Source organism: Triticum dicoccoides, chromosome 3B, assembly GCF_002162155.2.
Source record: "Triticum dicoccoides isolate Atlit2015 ecotype Zavitan chromosome 3B, WEW_v2.0, whole genome shotgun sequence".
Lineage (NCBI taxonomy): Eukaryota > Viridiplantae > Streptophyta > Magnoliopsida > Poales > Poaceae > Triticum > Triticum dicoccoides.
The window spans coordinates 260846029-260865239 of record NC_041385.1 but is presented as its reverse complement, the minus strand read 5'-3'; positions in this window follow the sequence as shown (position 1 = coordinate 260865239).

Below are 19211 nucleotides of genomic sequence, written 5' to 3'. Positions count from 1 at the left end.
CTTAATAGTAACATCAATATCTTCTATTTCAGCGGGTCCAATATCATTCATAATTTCTTGATATAAAGTAAACAGGATAGCAATCACACTAGCACCCAAATCATATAAGCCATGATAACAATGATCTCCTATTTTAACAGAGACAACATGCATGCCAACAACCAATCTATGTTTATCTTTTTCATCGGGTTTAGAAATTCTAGTAGCTTCATCATAGAAATAAATAACATGCCCATCGATATTATCAACCAAGAGATCTTTAACCATAGAAACATTATGTTCAACTTTAATTTGTTCAGGGGGTGTAGGTGTTCTAGTATAACTCTTATGAACTACAGTTGAAGCTTTAGCATGTTCATTTACCCTGCCAGGAAAATGTGGTTTCTTAACATAAGCAGTAGGAATAACTGGATCAACATTATAAGTAATGGTTTCTTCTTCGGCTTTAATGGGTTCTACTATTTTTACTTCAATAGGAGGATGATATTTAAACCACTTCTCGTTAGGGAGATCAACATGAGTAGCAAATGATTCACAGAAAGAAGCTACTATCTCAGAGTCAAGTCCATATTTAGTGCTAAATTCATGAAACGCATCGGTATCCATAAAAGATTCAACACAATCAAACTCAAGGTTTATACCTGACTCCTTACCTTTGTTGAGATCCCAATCTTTAGAGTTGCGCTTAATCCTTTTCAAAAGATCCCATCGGAATTCAATAGTCTTCTTCATAAAGAACCAGTACAAGAAGTATCAAGCATGAATTGATCATTACGAGAAACCCGAGCATAAAAATTCTGAATAATAATTTCTCTTGAGAGCTCATGATTGGGGCATGAATATAACATTGACTTAAGTCTCCCCCACGCTTGAGCGATACTTTCTCCTTCATGTGGCCAAAAATTATATATATAATTCCGATCACGATGAACCAGATGCATAGGATAAAACTTTTGATGAAATTCCAATTTCAATCTGTTGTAATTCTAAGCTCCAATATCATCACATAGATTATACCATGTCAATGGCTTTACCTTCAAAGATAAAGCAAAGACCTTCTTCTTGACTTCATCTCCGGGTAAACCTGCAAGCTTAAATAATCCACAAACTTCATCCACATAGATTAGATGCAAATCAGAATGTAGTGTTCCATCTCCTGCATAAGGATTAGCTAGCAGCTTCCCTATCATAGCCGAAGGAATTTCATAATAAATATTTTCAGCAGGTGTAGTAGGTTGAGGAGCAACTTGTTGCTCTTCCGATCGAGGTGAAGATACCCCGAACAAACCCCTCAAAGGATGATTTTCCAAAGTGACAAGTGACAATAAATTTCAGCATGTAATATAAATGTTTCCTTACCAAATTCCACTCACCAAAGGCGCTTCACTCCCCGCCAACGGCGCCAGAAAAGAGTCTTGATGACCCACAAGTATAGGGGATCAATCGTAGTCCTTTCGATAAGTAAGAGTGTCGAACCCAACGAGGAGCAGAAGGAAATGACAAGCAGGTTTCAGGAAGGAATTTTCTGCAGACACTGAAATTATCGGTAATAGGTACTTTTATGATAAGATAATTCATAATGGGTAACAAGTAACAAGTGTAGCAAAAGTGCAGCAAGGCGGCCCAATCCTTTTTGTAGCAAAGGATAAGCCTGGACGGACTCTTATATAAAGCAAAGTGCTCCCAAGGACACATGGGAGTTATTGTCAAGTTAGTTTTCATCATGCTCATATGATTCGCGTTTGTTACTTTGATAATTTGATATGTGGGTGGACCGGTGCTTGGGTGCTATCCTTACTTGAAAAAGCCTCACACTTATGATTAACCCCTCTCGCAAACATCCGCAACTACGAAAGAAGAATTAAGATAAATCTAACCATAGCATGAAACATGTGGATCCAAATCAGCCCCTTACGAAGTAACGCATAAACTAGGGTTTAAGCTTCCGTCACTCTAGCAACCCATCATCTACTTATTACTTCCCAATGCCTTCCCATAGTCCCAAATCATGGTGAAGTATTATGTAGTCGGTGTTCACATAACACCACTAGAGGAAAGACAATATACATCTCATCAAAATATCGAACGAATACCAAATTCACATGATTACTTATAATAAGACTTCTCCCATGTCTTCAGGAACAAACGTAACTACTCACAAAGCATGTTCATGTTCAAGATCAGAGGGGTATTGAATATCATTAAGGATCTAAATATATGATCTTCCACCAAATAAACCAACTAGCATCAACTACAAGGAGTAATCAACACTACTAGCAACCCACAGGTACCAATCTGAGGTTTTGGAACAAAGATTGAATACAAGAGATGAACTAGGGTTTGAGAGGAGATGGTGCTGATGAAGATGTTGATGAAGATTGACCCTCTCTCAATGTGAGGATCGTTGGTGATGACGATGGCCTCGATTTCCCCCTCCCGGAGGGAAGTTTCCCCCGGCGAATAGCTTTGTCGGAGCCCTAGATTGCTTCTGCCCAGGTTCCACCTTTAGATGGCGGCGCTTCGTCCCGAAAGCTTCCTTATGATTTTTTGTAGGTCAAAACCTTTCATATAGCAGAATATGGGCACCAGACGATGGCTAGGGAGCCCACAAGCCTTGGGGGTAGGGTGCTCCCCCCAAGCTTGTGGCCACCTGGTGGGTCCCCTTCTGTTGTTTCTTCGCCCAATATTTTTATATATTCCAAAACAATTCTCCGTAAAGTTTCAGGACATTTGTGCAGAATAGGTATCTGATACGTCTCCGTCGTATCTATAATTTTTTATTATTCCATGCCAATATTATTCAAATTTCATATAATTTTGGCAACTTTTTATATTATTTTTGGGACTAACATATTGATCCAGTGCCCAGTGCCAGTTCCTGTTTGTTGCAAGTTTTATGTTTCGCAGAAACCCAATATCAAACGGAATCCAAACGGGATAAAAATGGGCAGAGAATTATTTTGGAATATTTATGATTTTTGGGAGGAAGAATCAACGCGAGATGGTGCCCGAGGGGGCCACGAGGCAGGGGGGCGCCCCAGGAAGGCAGGCGCGCCCTGGACCCTCGTGGGCACCCCGTAAGGCGGTTGACGCTCTTATTTTGCCGCAAGAAAGCTAATTTTATGAGAAAAATCTGGGTAAAGATTCACCCCAATCGAAGTTACGGATCTTCGGATATAAAAGAAACGATGGAAGGGCAGAATCGGAGAACGCAGAAACAGAAAGAGACAAAGAGATAGATCCAATCTTGGAGGGGCTCTCGCCCCTCCCACGCCATGGGAGCCAAGGACCAGAGGGGAAACCCTTCTCCCATCTAAGGAGAAGGTCAAGGAAGAAGAAGAAGAAGAAGAAGAAGAAGAAGAAGGGGGCTCTCTCCCCCTTGCTTCCGGTGGCGCCGGAACGCCGCCGGGGCCATCATCATCACCGCGATCTACACCAACACCTCCGCCATCTTCACCAACATCTCCATCACCTTCCCCATTTATATTCAGCGGTCCACTCTCCCGCAACCCGTTGTACCCTCTACTTGAACATGGTTCTTTATGCTTCATATTATTACCCAATGATGTGTTGACATCCTATGATCTTTGAGTAGATTTTCATTGTCCTATCGGTGATTGATGAATTGCTATGATTGGTTTGAGTTGCATGTTTTATTATTGGTGTTGTCCTATGGTGCTCTCCGTGTCGCGCAAGCGTGAGGGATCCCCGATGTAGGGTTTGCAATATGTTCATGATTTGCTTATGGTGGGTGGCGTGAGTGACAGAAGCACATACCCGAGTAAGTAGGTTGTTTGCGTATGGGATAAAGGGGACTTGATACTTAATGCTATGGTTGGGTTTTACCTTAATGATCTTTAGTAGTTGCGGATGCTTGCTAGAGTTCCAATCATAAGTGCGTATGATCCAAGAAGAGAAAGTATGTTAGCTTATGCCTCTCCCTCAAATAGAATTGCAATAGTGATTACCGGTCTAGTAATGTAGTCAATTGCTTAGGGACAATTTCACAACTCATACCACCACTTTTCCACACTCGCTATATTTACTTTATTGCTTCTTTATCTAAACATCCCCTAGCTTTTATTTACATGCTCTTTATTATCTTGCAATCCTATCCAACAACACCTGCAAAGTACTTCTAGTTTCATACTTTTTCTAGGTAAAGCGAACACTAAGCGTGCCTAGAGTTGTATCGGTGGTCGATAGAACTTGAGGGTATATTTGTTCTACCTTTAGCTCCTCATTGGGTTTGACACTCTTACTTATCGAAAGAGGCTACAATTGATCCCCTATACTTGTGGGTTATCAAGACCTTTTTCTGGCACCGTTGCCGGGGAGTCATAGCATGGGGTGAATATTCTCGTGTGTGCTTGTTTGCTTTATCACTAAGTAATTTTATTTGCTGTTCTAAGTTGTTCTCTATCTTTAGTTATGGATATGGAACACGAAATACCAAAAAATTAGGTGTACTTGTTGCTCATGGAGATGGGTGCTACGTCTTGAGCTTACGTTGGTTTTCCTTGAAGAGGAAAGGGTGATGCAGCAGAGTAGCGTAAGTATTTCCCTCAGTTTTTGAGAACCAAGGTATCAATCCATGGCAAGAAAGATCAATCTAGTAGGCCAAACCAAACTAAAAATTCGAAGAGACTTGCAAAGATAACTCAATCATACATAAAAGAATTCAGAGGAGATTCAAATATTTCTCATAGATAAACTTGATCATAAACCCACAATTCATTGGATCTCAACAAACACACCACAAAAAGAGTTACATTGAATAGATCTCCACAAGAGAGGGGGAGAACCTGGTATTGAGATCCAAAAAGAGAGAAGAAGTCATCTAGCTAATAACTATGGACCCGAAGGTCTATGGTAAACTACTCACAACTCATCGAAGGGGCTATGGTGTTGATGTAGAAGCCCTCCGTGGTCGATTCCCCCTCCGGCGGAGCGCCGGTGAAGGCTCCAAGATGGGATCTCGCGGATACAGAAGGTTACGGTGGTGGAAATTGTTTTTCGTTAGCCCCCTCGATGTTTTCGGGGTACGTAGGTATATATAGGAGGAAGAAGTACGTCGGTGGCCGCTCGTGGGGCCCAGGAGACAAGGGGCGCGCGGCGCGCCCTCCTATCTCTTGGCCACCTCGTTTTCTGCTTGACTTGCATTCCAAGTTCTCTGGATCACGTTTGTTCCAAAAATCACGCCCCCGAAGGTTTCATTCCGTTTGGACTCCGTTTGATATTCCTTTTCTTTGAAATACTGAAATAGGAAAAAAAACAGCAATACGGGTTGGGCCTCCGGTTAGTAGGTTAGTCCCAAAAATGATATAAATATATAAAATAAAGCCCATAAACATCCAAAAGGGGTAATATAATAGCATGGAACAATCAAAAATTATAGATACGTTGGAGACGTATCAAGCATCCCCAAGCTTAATTCCTGCCCGTCCTCGAGTAGGTAAATGATAAAAACAGAATTTTTGATGTGGAATGCTACCTAGCATAATTCTCAATGTAATTTTGTTTATTGTGGCATGAATGTTCAGATCCAAATGATTCAAAATAAAAGTTCATGTTGATAAAAGAAATAGTAACACTTCAAGCATACTAATCAAAGCAATCATGTCTTCTCAAAATAACATGGCTAAAGAAAGTTTATCCCTACAAAAGCATATAGTTAGGCTATGCTTCATTTTCGTCACACAAAGATGTTCCCAAATTCTACACCCCCGATGACAAGACAATCAATTGTTTCATACTTAAATAATCTCAAACTTTTTCAACCTTCACGCAATACATGAGCGTGAGCCATGGATATAGCACTATGGGTGGAATAGAATATGATGATGGGGATTGTGTGGAGAAGACAAAAAAGGAGAAGGTCTCATATTGACGAGGATAATCAACGGGCTATGGAGATGCCCATCAATTGATGTCAACATGAGGAGTAGGGATTGCCATGCAACGGATGCACTAGAGTTATAAATGAATGAAAGCTCAACAAAAGAAAACTAGTGGGTGTGCATCCAACTTGCTTGCTCACGAATACCTAGGGAATTTGAGGAAGCCCATCGTAGGAATATACAAGCCAAGTTCTATAATGAAAAATTCCCACTAGTATATGAAAATGACAACCTATGAGACTCACTATATGAAAAACATGGTGCTACTTTGAAGCACAATATATGAGACTCGCTACATGAAGAACATGGTGCTACTTTGAAGCACAAGTGTGGAAAAAGAGATAGTAACATTGCCCCTTTTATTTATTTTCTTTTTTCCTCTTTTTTTTCTTTTTTTTCTTTGGCCTTTTGGCCTTTCTTTTTTCTTCTTTTCTCTTTTCTTTTTGGGCAATGCTCTAATAATGATGATCATCACACTTTTATTGATTACAACACATGAATTACAATTCAAAACTAGAACAAAATATGACTCTATATGAATGCCTCCGGCGGTGTACCGGGATGGTGCAATGAATCAAGAGTGACATGTATGAAAATTTATGCATGGTGGCTTTGCCATAAATACGATGTCAACTACATGATCATGCAATGGCAATATGACAAAAGTAATGTATGTCATGATGATGATGAATGGAATGGTGGAAAGTTGCATGGCAATATATCTCGGAATGGCTATGGAAATGCCATAATAGGTAGGTATGGTGGCTGTTTTGAGGAAGATATAAGGAGGTTTATGTGTGATAGAGCGTATCGTATCACGGGGTTTGGATGCACCGACGAAGTTTGCACCAACTCTCAACATGAGAAAGGGCAATGCACGGTACCGAAGAGGCAAGCAATGATGGAAAGGAAAAAGTGCGTATAATCCATGGACTCAACATTAGTCAAAAGAACTCATATACTTATTGCAAAAATTTAGAAGTCATCAAAAACCAAGTACTATGCGCATGCTCCTAGAGGGATAGATTGGTAGGAAAAGACCATCGCTCGTCCCTGACCGCCACTCATAAGGATGCACAAGCCAAGTACACTTCATGTTTCAAATTTGTTACACAACTTTAACCATACGTGCATGCTACGGGACTTGCTAACTTCAACACAAGCATTATTTAAATTCATAATCACCCAACTAGCATGACTTTAATATCACTACCTCCATATCTCAAAACAATTATCAAGTATCAAATTGATCATAGCATCCAATTCACTTCCTATGATAGTTTTTATTATACTCAACTTGGATGCCTACCATTCTAGGACCAATTTTATAACCATAGCAAATGCCATGCTGTTCTAAAAGACTCTCAAAATAATATAAGTGAAGCATGAGAGACTAGCAATTTCTACAAAATTAAGCCACCGCCGTGCTCTAAAAGATATAAGTGAAGCACTAGAGCAAAAACTATCTAGCTCAAAAGATATAAGTGTAGCACATAGCATATTCTAATAAATTTCAATCAAGTAGGCTTCTCCCAAAAGGTGTGTACAGCAAGGATGATTGTGGTAAATTAAAAATCAAAGACTAATATAATACACGGCCCTCCATGCAAAACATATATCATGTGGCGAAGAAAAATATAGCTCCAAGTAAAGTTACCAATGAACGGAGACGAAAGAGGGGATGCCTTCCCGAGGCATCCCCAAGCTTAGGCTTTTGGCTATTCTTGAATATCTTGGGTTGCCATGGGCATCCCCAAGCTTAGGCTTTTGCCACTCCTTATTCCATAGTCCATCAAAGCTTTACCCAAAACTTGAAAACTTCACAACACAAAACTCAACAGGAAATCTTATAAGCTCCGTTAGTGAAAGAAAACAAAACCACCACATAAGGTACTGTAATGAACTCATTCTTTATTTACCTTGGTGTTAAACCTACTGTATTCCAACTTCTCTATGGTTTATAAACTATTTTACTAGCCATAGATGCATCAAAATAAGCAAACAACACTTGAAAAACAGAATCTGTCAAAAACAAAACAGTCTGTAGCAATCTGTAACTAACGCAAACTTCTGGAACTCTAAAAATCCTACCAAAATAGGAAGCCCTGTATAATTTGTCTATTGATTATCAGCAAAAAGAATCAACGCAAAATCACGTTTCTGTGATTTAAAAAAACTAAATTCGTGCGTGCAAAGTTTCTGTTTTTCAGCAGAATCGAATTAACTATCATCATAGGTTATCCTATAGGTTCTACTTGGCATAAACACTAATTAAAACATAAAACACATCTAAACAGAAAGTAGATGCAAAATTTATTACTAAACAGAAACAAAAACAAAAAACACAAATAAAATTGGGTTGCCTCCCAACTAGCGCTATCGTTTAACGCCCCTCGCTAGGCATAAAAGCGAAGATAGATCTAAGTAGTGCCATCTTTGGCACTTAATTCATAAGTAGCCCGCATGATAGATTCATAAGGTAATTTGACTTTCTTTCTTGGAAAGTGCTCCATGCCTTTCTTTAATGGAAACTGGAATCTAATATTCCCTTCCTTCATATCAATAATCGCACCAATCGTTCTAAGGAAAGGTCTACCAAAAATAATAGGGCAAGAAAGATTGCAATCTATATCAAGAACGATAAAATCTACGGGCACCAAATTTATATTTGCAACAATGAGAACATCATTGATCCTTCCCATTAGCTTTTTAATGGTGGAATCCGCAAGGTGAAAATTTAAAGAGCAATCATCAAGATCATGGAAACCTAGAATATCACATAAAGTTTTCAGAATCGTGGAAATACTAGCACCCAAATCACACAAAGCAAAACACTCATGATCTTTAATTTTAATCTTTATAGTAGGTTCCCACTCATCATTAAGTTTTCTAGGTATAGAAACTTCCAAGTTAAGTTTTTCATCATAAGATTGCATCAAGGCATCAACGATATGTTTGGTAAAAGCTTTATTTTGACTATAAGCATGAGGAGAATTAACAAGGACTGCAACAAGGAAATACAACCTTCTAAAGAACAATTATCATAATCAAATTCCTTGAAATCCAAGATAGTGGGTTCAATGCTATTTAAAGTCATGATCTCTCCAATCCCAATTTTACCAAATTTAGCATCAAGATCTAAAAACTCCGAAAATTCTTGGGACGCCTTCTAACTAAAGTTGACTCATCTCCAGTCCCATTATTATCAAGATTAATATTGCAAAACAAAGATCTAATAGGGGACACATCAATAACTTTAAGATCTTCATCATTATTTTCATGGAAACTAGAAGAACACGCCTTTACAAAGCAATCTTTCTTAGCACGCAATCTAGCGGTTATTTCCTTGCACTCATCAATGGAAATTTTCATTGCTTTGAGAGACTCATTGATATCATGCTTAGGAGAAGTAGATCTAAGTTTAAGAGCATCAACATCAAGCGAAAGTCTATCAATGTTCCTAGCCAAATCATCAACTTTGAGCAATTTTTCTTGAAGCAAAGCATTTTTTTTGAGAAATCATAAATTCTTTCACACTATTCTCAAAATCATAGGGCATCTTATTAAAATTACCATAAGAATTATTGTATGAATTTCCATAATTATTAGAGGAATTACTAGGGAACGGTCTAGAATTAAAGTTTCCTCTATAAGCATTGTTTCCAAAACTATTCCTACCAACAAAATTCAAATCCATAGATTCATTATTATTCTCAATCAAAGTAGACAAAGGCATATCATTGAGATCAAGAGGAGTATTTCTAGTGGCAAACAACTTCATAAGTTCATCCATCTTTCCACTCAAAACATTGATTTCTTCTATAGCATGCACTTTTTTACTAGTAGATCTTTCAGTGTCCCATTGAGAACAATTAGCCATAATATTATCAAGAAGTTTTGTAGCATCTCCTAACATGATTTCCATAAACGTGCCTCCCGCGGCCGAATCTAAGAGAATTCTAGAAGCAAAGTTCAAACCGGCATAAAATTTTTATATGTTCATCCATAAATTCAAACCATGAGTAGGGCAATTGTGAATCATCAATTTCATTCTTTCCCAAGATTGGGCAACATGCTCATGATCAAGTTGTTTAAAATTCATAATATCGTTCCTAAGAGTGATAATCTTAGCGGGAGGAAAATACTTAGAGATAAAAGCATCTTTGCACTTGTTCCAAGAATCAATACTATTTTTAGGCAAAGACGAAAACCAAACTTTAGCATGATCTCTAAGTGAAAACGGAAATAACTTCAATTTAACAATATCATTATCCGTATCTTTCTTCTTTTGCATATCACACAAATCAACAAAGTTGTTTAGATGAGTAGCAACATCTTCACTAGGAAGGCCGGTGAATTTTTATTATCTTTCATAACAAGATTCAACAAAGCAGTATTGATTTCACAAGACTCAACATCATTAAGAGGAGCAATTAGAGTACTAAGGAAATCATTATTATTGGTATTGGAAAAATCACACAATTTGGTATTATCTTGTGCCATGGCAACAAGTAATCCAACACACAAGCAAACAGAAAAAGGCAAGCGAAAAAGAGAGGAGAAGGTTGGGAAAGAGAGGACAAATAAAACGGCAAGGGTGAAGTGGGGGAGAGGAAAACGAGAGGCAAATGGCAAATAATGTAAATGCAAGGGAGATGAGTTTGTGATGGGTACTTGGTATGTCTTGACTTGAGCGAAGACCTCCCCGGCAACAGCGTCAGAAATCCTTCTTGCTACGTCTTGAGCTTGCGTTGGTTTTCCTTGAAGAGGAAAGGGTGATGCAGCATAGTAGCGTAAGTATTTCCCTCAGTTTTTGATAACCAAGGTATCAATCCAGTAGGAGGCTCCTCAAAAGTCCCACGCACCTACACAAACAAACAAAGAACTCGCAACCAACGCAATAAAGGGGCTGGCAATCCCTTCACGGCCACTTGCGAAAGTGAGATCTGATAGAGATAGTATGATAAGATAAATATATTTTTGGTATTTTATAATATAGATGCAAAAAGTAAAGATGCAAATAAAAGTAGATTGAAAGATTATATGATAAAAGATAGACCTGGGGGCCATAGGTTTCACTAGTGGCTTCTCTCAAGATAGCATAAGTATTACGGTGGGTGAACAAATTACTGTCGATCAATTGATAGAAAAGCGAATAATTATGAGATTATCTAGGCATGATCATGTATATAGGCATCACGTCCGCGACAAGTAGACCGACTCCTGCCTGCATCTACTACTATTACTCCACACATCGACCGCTATCCATCATGCATCTAGAGTATTAAGTTCATAAGAACAGAGTAACGCATTAAGAAAGATGACATGATGTAGAGGGATAAACTCAAGCAATATGATATAAACCCCATCTTTTTATCCTCGATGGCAACAATACAATACATGCCTTGCAACCCCTGCTTTCACTGGGTAAGGACACCGCAAGATTGAACCCAAAGCTAAGCACTTCTCCCATGGCAAGAAAGATCAATCTAATAGGCCAAAACAAACTGAAAATTTGAAGAGACTTGCAAAGATAACTCAATCATATATAAAAGAATTCAGAGGGGATTCAAATATTTCTCATAGATAAACTTGATCATAAACCCACAATTCATCGGATCTCGACAAACACACCGCAAAAAGAGTTACATCGAATAGATCTCCACAAGAGAGGGGGAGAACATGGTATTGAGATCCAAAAAGAGAGAAGAAGCCATCTAGCTAATAACTATGGACCCGAAGGTCTGTGGTAAACTACTCACAACTCATCGGAGGGGCTATGGTGTTGATGTAGAAGCCCTCCATGGTCGATTCCCCCTCCGGCGGAGCGCCGGTGAAGGCTCCAAGATGGGATCTCGCGGATACAGAAGGTTACGGTGGTGGAAATTGTTTTTTGTTGGCCCCCTCGATGTTTTCGGGGTACGTAGGTATATATAGGAGGAAGAAGTACGTCGGTGGCCGCTCGTGGGGCCCAGGAGACAGGGGGCACACCCAGGAGGGGTGGGCGTGCCCTCCTATCTCCTGTCCGCCTCATTTGCTGCTTGACTTGCACTCCAAGTTCTCCGGATCACGTTCGTTCCAAAAATCACGCTCCCAAAGGTTTCATTCAGTCTGGACTCCGTTTGATATTCCTTTTCTTCGAAATACTGAAATAGGCAAAAAAAACAGCAATACGGGTTGGGCCTCCGGTTAGTAGGTTAGTCCCAAAAATGATATAAATATGTAAAATAAATCCCATAAACATCCAAAAGGGGTAATATAATAGCATGGAACAATAAAAAATTATAGGTACGTTGGAGACGTATCAATGGGGAACCTCCTAAAACCCTCAATCCTGGTTATGTGAAAGATATTATGTACTACTTTGATAGAAAACCTCATTCAATTATGTTATGGGAGACACGTTGGATCAACGTGAATTCTTTAGGGATTATCGCTTGACACAAAAAGGGAAACTATTATGGGATTAAATTCATATGTTACGTTGGTATGCTCGTCAACTATGCTTGATATATGATTATACTTGTTGCTCTAGGATGAAGGCTCCACACCTTCCCTTTTCATGCAAATTCAATGATAATAAAACCTTAGCTTCTTATGCTATTGGTGTATATGATTACTATGATGTGGAACAAATAGAAGAATTTGTTGCTTTTGTGGGTGCTTATGAAATAGAATCTTTGTTTAAAACGTGTGAAAATTTTGATGATGCTGTTTACAGACCTGAAAATTTTGCTATACTTAGATATTGCTATGAGAATTATGAATACAATTACAATATTGACGCATTTATTGAGGAAGTATCTGCTGTCCAAGAAGAGACTAATATTTTGCAGGAGTCTATGGAAGAAGAAATTACTGAAAATGTGAGCTCATTGGATGAAAAAGATGATGAGGAGAGCGAAGAACAAAAGGAGGAAGAGCGGATTAGCTACCCGTGCCCACCTTATAATGAGAGTAACCCTCCAACTCATACATTATTTAATGTCCCTTTGTTCTTACCGAAGGATGATTGCTATGATGATTGTTATGATCCCGTTGATTCTCTTGAAATATCCCTTTTTGATGATGCTTGCTATGCTTGTGGCCAAGATGCCAATATGAATTATGCCTATGGAGATGAACTTGCTATAGTTCCTTATATTCAACATGAAATTGTTGCTATTGCACCCACGCATGATAGTCCTATTATCTTTTTGAATTCTCCAAACTACACTATATCGGAGAAGTTTGTGCTTATTAAGGATTATATTGATGGGTTGCCTTTTACCATTGCACATGATGATTTTGATGATTGTAATATGCATGTGCTTGCTGCTACTACTTGCAATTATTATGAGAGAGGAACTATATCTCCACCTCTCTATGTTTCCAACACGATAGTTGCAAGAAATTGTTTATACTATGCATTGGCCTTTACTATGTGTGCATGAATTGTTCTTTTATGACATGTTGATGCATAGGAAGAGAGTTAGACTTCATTGTTGCATGATATATGTTACTCTGTGCTCACTACTAAATTACAAATCATTATTAATTAAAATTGGCTTTGATATACCTTGGGATCCGGGTGGATCCATTACTTGAGCACTATATGCCTAGCTTAATGGCTTTAAAGAAAGCGCTGCCAGGGAGACAACCCGGAAGTTTTAGAGAGTCATTTATTTCTGTTGAGTGCTTTTATATAGTTTAAAAACAAAAAAATAAAGAGGGGAACCTAAAACCTTTTCAAAAAGGAAAGTGAAAGTGAGAGAGACAAGCATTGTTGAAGTGGGAGAGCTCCTTGAACTTTGTTCATGCTCACAGAAACTTTGCGAATCTTAATTACAGAAACTTTTCATCAAAAATAATTATCCCCTTGTACAATTCCATTGTATTATAAAAATAATGTGCCAAGGTTTGCCTTTAGGATGTTTACAATGCTTGTTGGTTTGTACGGTGTAGGACAGAAACTTTGGCTGTAGTGCATGATTTTACATTTTTAACTGGAAGTCAAATGGTTCTGATTCCTTTTGCACTGTCTTGCTGTACAAATTGTTTATTTTTCCTAATTATGGTAGAATTTTTGGGGTAACAGAAGTATGGTGAATGTTCAGATTGCAACAGACTGTTCTGTTTTTGACTGATTCTGTTTTTGATGCATAGTTTGCTTGTTTTGATGAATCTATCAATTTCTATCAGTGGATTAAGCCATGAAAAAGTTATGTTACAGTAGACACAATGCAAAAACAAAATATGAATTGGTTTGCAACAGTACTTAGAGTAGTGATTTGCTTTATTATACTAACGGATCTTACCGAGTTTTCTGTTGAAGTTTTGTGTGGATGAAGTGTTTGATCGAGGAGGTCTCAATATGAGGAAAAGGAAGAGAGGCAAGAGCTCAAGCTTGGGGATTCCCAAGGAACCCCAAGTAAATATTCAAGAAGACTCAAGCGTCTAAGCTTGGGGATGCCCCGGAAGGCATCCCCTCTTTCTTCAACAAGTATCAGTATGTTTTCGTATTCGTTTTGTTCATGCGATATGTGCAAGTCTTGGAGCTTCTTTTGCATTTAGTTTTTATTTTTCTTTTATGCATCATGCTGGTATGAGATAGTCCTTGGTTGATTTATATAATGCTCATTGCACTTCACTTAAATCTTTTGAGTATGGCTTTATAGAATGCTTCATGCGCTTCACTTATATCATTTGAAGTTTGGATTGCCTATTTCTCTTCACATAGAAAACCGCCATTTGTAGAATGCTCTTTTGTTTCACTTATATTTGTTAGAGCGTGGGCATATCTTTTGTAGAAAGAATTAAACTCTCTTGCTTCACTTATATCTATTTAGAGAGATGACAGGAATTGGTCATTTACATGGTTAGTCATAAAATCCTACATAAACTTGTAGATCGCCGAATATGATATGTTTGATTCCTTGCAATAGTTTTGCGATATAAAGATGGTGATATTAGAGTCATGCTAGTGCGTGGTTGTGGATTGTAGAGACACTTGTGTTGAGGTTTGCAAGTAGCATGCACGTATGGTAACCGTTGTGTGACAAATTTGAAGCATGGGGTGTTTCTTTGATTGTCTTCCTTATGAGTGGCGGTCGGGGACGAGCGATGGTCTTTTCCTACCAATCTATCCCCCTAGGGGCATACATAGTAGTACTTTGCTTCGAGGGCTAATAAAATTTTGCAATAAGCATATGAGTTCTTTATGACTAATGTGAGTCCATGGATTATACGCACTCTCACCCTTCCATCATAGCTAGCCTCTTCGGTACTGTGCATTGCCCTTGAGTTGGTGCAAACTTTGCCGGTGCATCCAAACCCCGTGATATGATACACTCTATCACACATAAGCCTCCTTATATCTTCCTCAAAACAACCACCATACCTACCTATTATGGCATTTCCATAGCCATTCTAAGATATATTGCCATGCAACTTCCATTATCATCATATACATGACTTGAGCATTCATTGTCATATTGCCTTGCATGATCGTAAGATAGCTAGCATGATGTTTTCATGGCTTGTCCATTTTTGATGTCGTTCCTATGCTAGATCATTGCACATCCCGGTACACCGCCGGAGGCATTCATATAGAGTCATATCTTTGTTCTAGATATCGAGTTATAATATTGGGTTGTAAGTAAATAAAAGTGTGATGATCGTCATTATAGAGCATTGCCCCATAAAAAAAAGAAAAAAAGAGATAGGCCAAAGAAGCCTAAATAAAAAAGGGAGGCCAAAGAAGCCCGCAAAAAAAGAAAAAAGAAAAAAGAAAAGGGGCAATGTTACTATCCTTTTACCACACTTGTGCTTCAGAGTAGCACCATGTTCTTCATATAGAGAGTCTCCTATGTCACTTTCATATACTAGTGGGAATTTTCATTATAGAACTTGGCTTGTATATTCCAACGATGGGCTTCCTCAAATGACCTAGGTCTTCATGAGCAAGCAAGTTGGATGCACACCCACTTAGTTTTCAGTTTGAACTTTCATACACTTATAGCTCTAGTGCATCTGTTGCATGTCAATCCTAACTCCTCGCATTGACATCAGTTGATGGGCATCTCGATAGCCCGTTGATTAGCCGCGTTGATGTGAGACTTTCTCCCTTTTTGTCTTCTCCACATAAACCCCCACCATCATATTCTACTCCATCTATAGTGCTATATACATGGCTTGCGCTCATGTATTGTGTGAGGGTTGAAAAAAGCTGAAGCGCGTTAAAAAGTATGAACCAATTGCTCGGCTTATCATCGGGGTTGTGCATGATGGGAGCATTTTGTGTGACGAAAATGAAGCATGGCCAAACTATATGATTTTGTAGGGATAAGCTTGCTTTGGCCATGTTGTTTTGAAAAGACATGATTGCTTTATTGGTAAGCTCGAAGTATTATCGTTTTTATGTCAAATGATAGACTATTCCTTTGAATCACTCGTGTCTTAATATTCATGCCTTGATTAGACATATGATCAAGATTATGCTAGGTAGCATTCCACATAAAAACTTATCTTTTTTTATCATTTACCTACTCAAGGACGAGCAGGAATTAAGCTTGGGGATGCTAATACGTCTTCATCGTATCTATAATTTTTGATTGTTTCATGCCAATATTATTCAACTTTCATATACTTTTGGCAACTTTTTATATTATTTTTGGGACTAACACTACAGGAATCAGCTACTTTGCCATCAGCCACGGCGGACGGCAAAGGCATGGATGGCGGACGGCAAAGGTCTTTGCCGTGCGCCACAGACGACAAAAGTGGACGGCAATGTAAGGGATGGCAAAGAGCTACATTGTCGTCCGCTTCGGGCGGCTGACGGCAAAGGGTCCTTTGCCATCAGCTGCCGACGGCAAAGAATGCTGACGGCAATAATTGCGCTGTTACTCCGTTAGGTGGTTAACGGCAAACATCGGAAGGCCTTTGCCGTCCGCTGCTGTAGGCAAAGTTACTTTCTCTTTGCCGTCAGCCACTGTTGGCAAACTGACCAGATAGGTCAGCCTCCCAGGAAGCACAGTTGCCTGCCACGTGGCCTCTTTGCCGTCCGCTGCTGATGGCAAAGAGCCCTTTGCCGTCGGTGGCAGACGGCAAAGAGCTTGCATAATGGCCTTTTTCCCTGTTTTTTTTTAAATCCAACAATTTTCACAGCAAATATATATGACATATATAGATATATTTCACAGGGCTATTTAACAGCACATAAGTTTCATCGTACATACATATATAGTTCCATCCACATAGCAAGTTGCACATACACATAAGTTGCAACCATTAGGAAGTTGCACATACATATTACAATGCAAAGTTTCATCAAGATAACAAGTTCCATCGTAGCAAGCTAGAAGAATACTAGAAGAGAATGAAATAAAAAACAAGCACTCCATCATAGCAAGCTAGCTTCCGCGAAGTGAATGAAATCTGCAAAATGGCAAATAAGAAAGTTAGGAAAAGGTGACTAGAAGAAGAAGACTAGAAGAAGAAGCACGCCATCGTTTGTGAGGTAACTTAGGTGAAATGGATCGTTTATGAGCTAACTTAGGTAAAATGCATCATTTTAGAGCTAATGTAGGTAAAATGGATCGTTTATGAGCTAACTAAGCTAATTATGCCGTTTTTTACATAAGTAAGGTAAGTACATGTCATTATTGAGCAAACCTAGTTAACTAAGCATATCATAACTAACTTAGGTCATTTTGGAGGAAACAAAGCTAAGTATAGATTGTTTTAGAGCTAACTTAGGTAAAATGGCTGGTTTTGGAGGTCAGTAAGCTTATTAAGTCATTTTGCAGGAAAAGAAGCTAACTCTAGGTCATTAAGGTAAGCATATTGGATCAAATAAAGCTAAGTCTAGGTCTTTATGCATTTGTTAAGCAAAAAACTAGAGAAACTTACCTTGATCATGGAGGTGTGGGAGCGGGCTGGCTCATGCCAGTAGCTAGAGAAGGATCGTGTGATGCTTGTGTGGAGTAACGCTGCACCAAAGATCATTTCCAATGTTTCATTAGCATGATGACACTCAAATGTTAAGACTAGCAAGTAACGTCCATTCAAATTAAACTCACCGTGGTCTCAGGAGCAATCTCTGGATCAATGGCTATGGAGCCACGGGACCTCCCGCCACTAGATATCATCACCTGCTCTGAATTGTAGGGGATCTGGATCGGGTTAAACTCCTCCCCTTTCCTCGCCTTCCCCTTGACTTGCTTGTAAGAGGCAGTGTGGGCCATGGCATGCAGGTCGTACCCCTCTGGCACCTTATCCATCTTATTGTAGCATGCCTGAAAGAGAGAAACAAAGTAAATTAGTAATTAAAGGGCTCAAGCTAGCATGATGAATGAATTGCATTAATAATGAAGCAAACCACATTACCCAATTCTGCCCGAACTAATATAAGCTGGAGCTACCTTGATGGTGTGGCACACCTTCAATTTGGGCACGTTTGTCCTTGGCCTCAGTCGGCTCCCCTTCCATCTTTCAACACCTGCCATGACAAAGAGTAAATGAAATTAGTACAACATAAAAAAATACCGACATGAATAATAATATGTATATCACTTAAGTGTATCATCATCAAGTACACCATAAAAAATGAATACCTGACACTACTAATAATCTCGATCAGTATCATCAATAAATGCATAATCATCATCATCACTATAATCAATGATGGGCTCATAGGGTTCAGTGGCATCAACATGTGACCACCTTTACGTAATCGGTCAAGCATTGAGAGGTCGTCCGCAGCAGTAACCTCTTCTTGTTCCGGCTCTTCTTGTCCCTCCTTTGGGGTGATGTGGGATTCACTGTCGCTGTCTACTTCAATGTTTTGGGGTGAAGTATACCGGTTCTTGAAACACTTTTTGGAAAGACGTGTCTCTTGGAAGAATTGTCCTTCATATGTGTCTGGGTTAATGTGAGGTTCATAATCCTCTTCCTTTGGGGGAGATAGTCTAGCACGTGGTGGCACTTCATAAACGACATCCCAACCTTTCAGATTTGGATTAGTTTGGCAGGCCCAGGGTAGATAGAATACTTGGGTCGCCTGTTGAGCCATAATATAGACATCAGGAACATCTAAATGGGTGCTTTGGTTGATTTCAACTAGCCCTATATGTTCATGAGTCCTTCTAGTCTCCTTCGGCTGAAACCAATAACATTTGAAGACTACGACATTCGGTGGGTTTTCACCATAGAATAGAAGTTCATAAATTGCTTCAACTCTCCCATAATACTCGGTACCTCCTTCGCCGATAGCAGATACACAACAATTTGTAGACTTTCGGTCGGCCATAGATAGCTCTTTGCCATAGG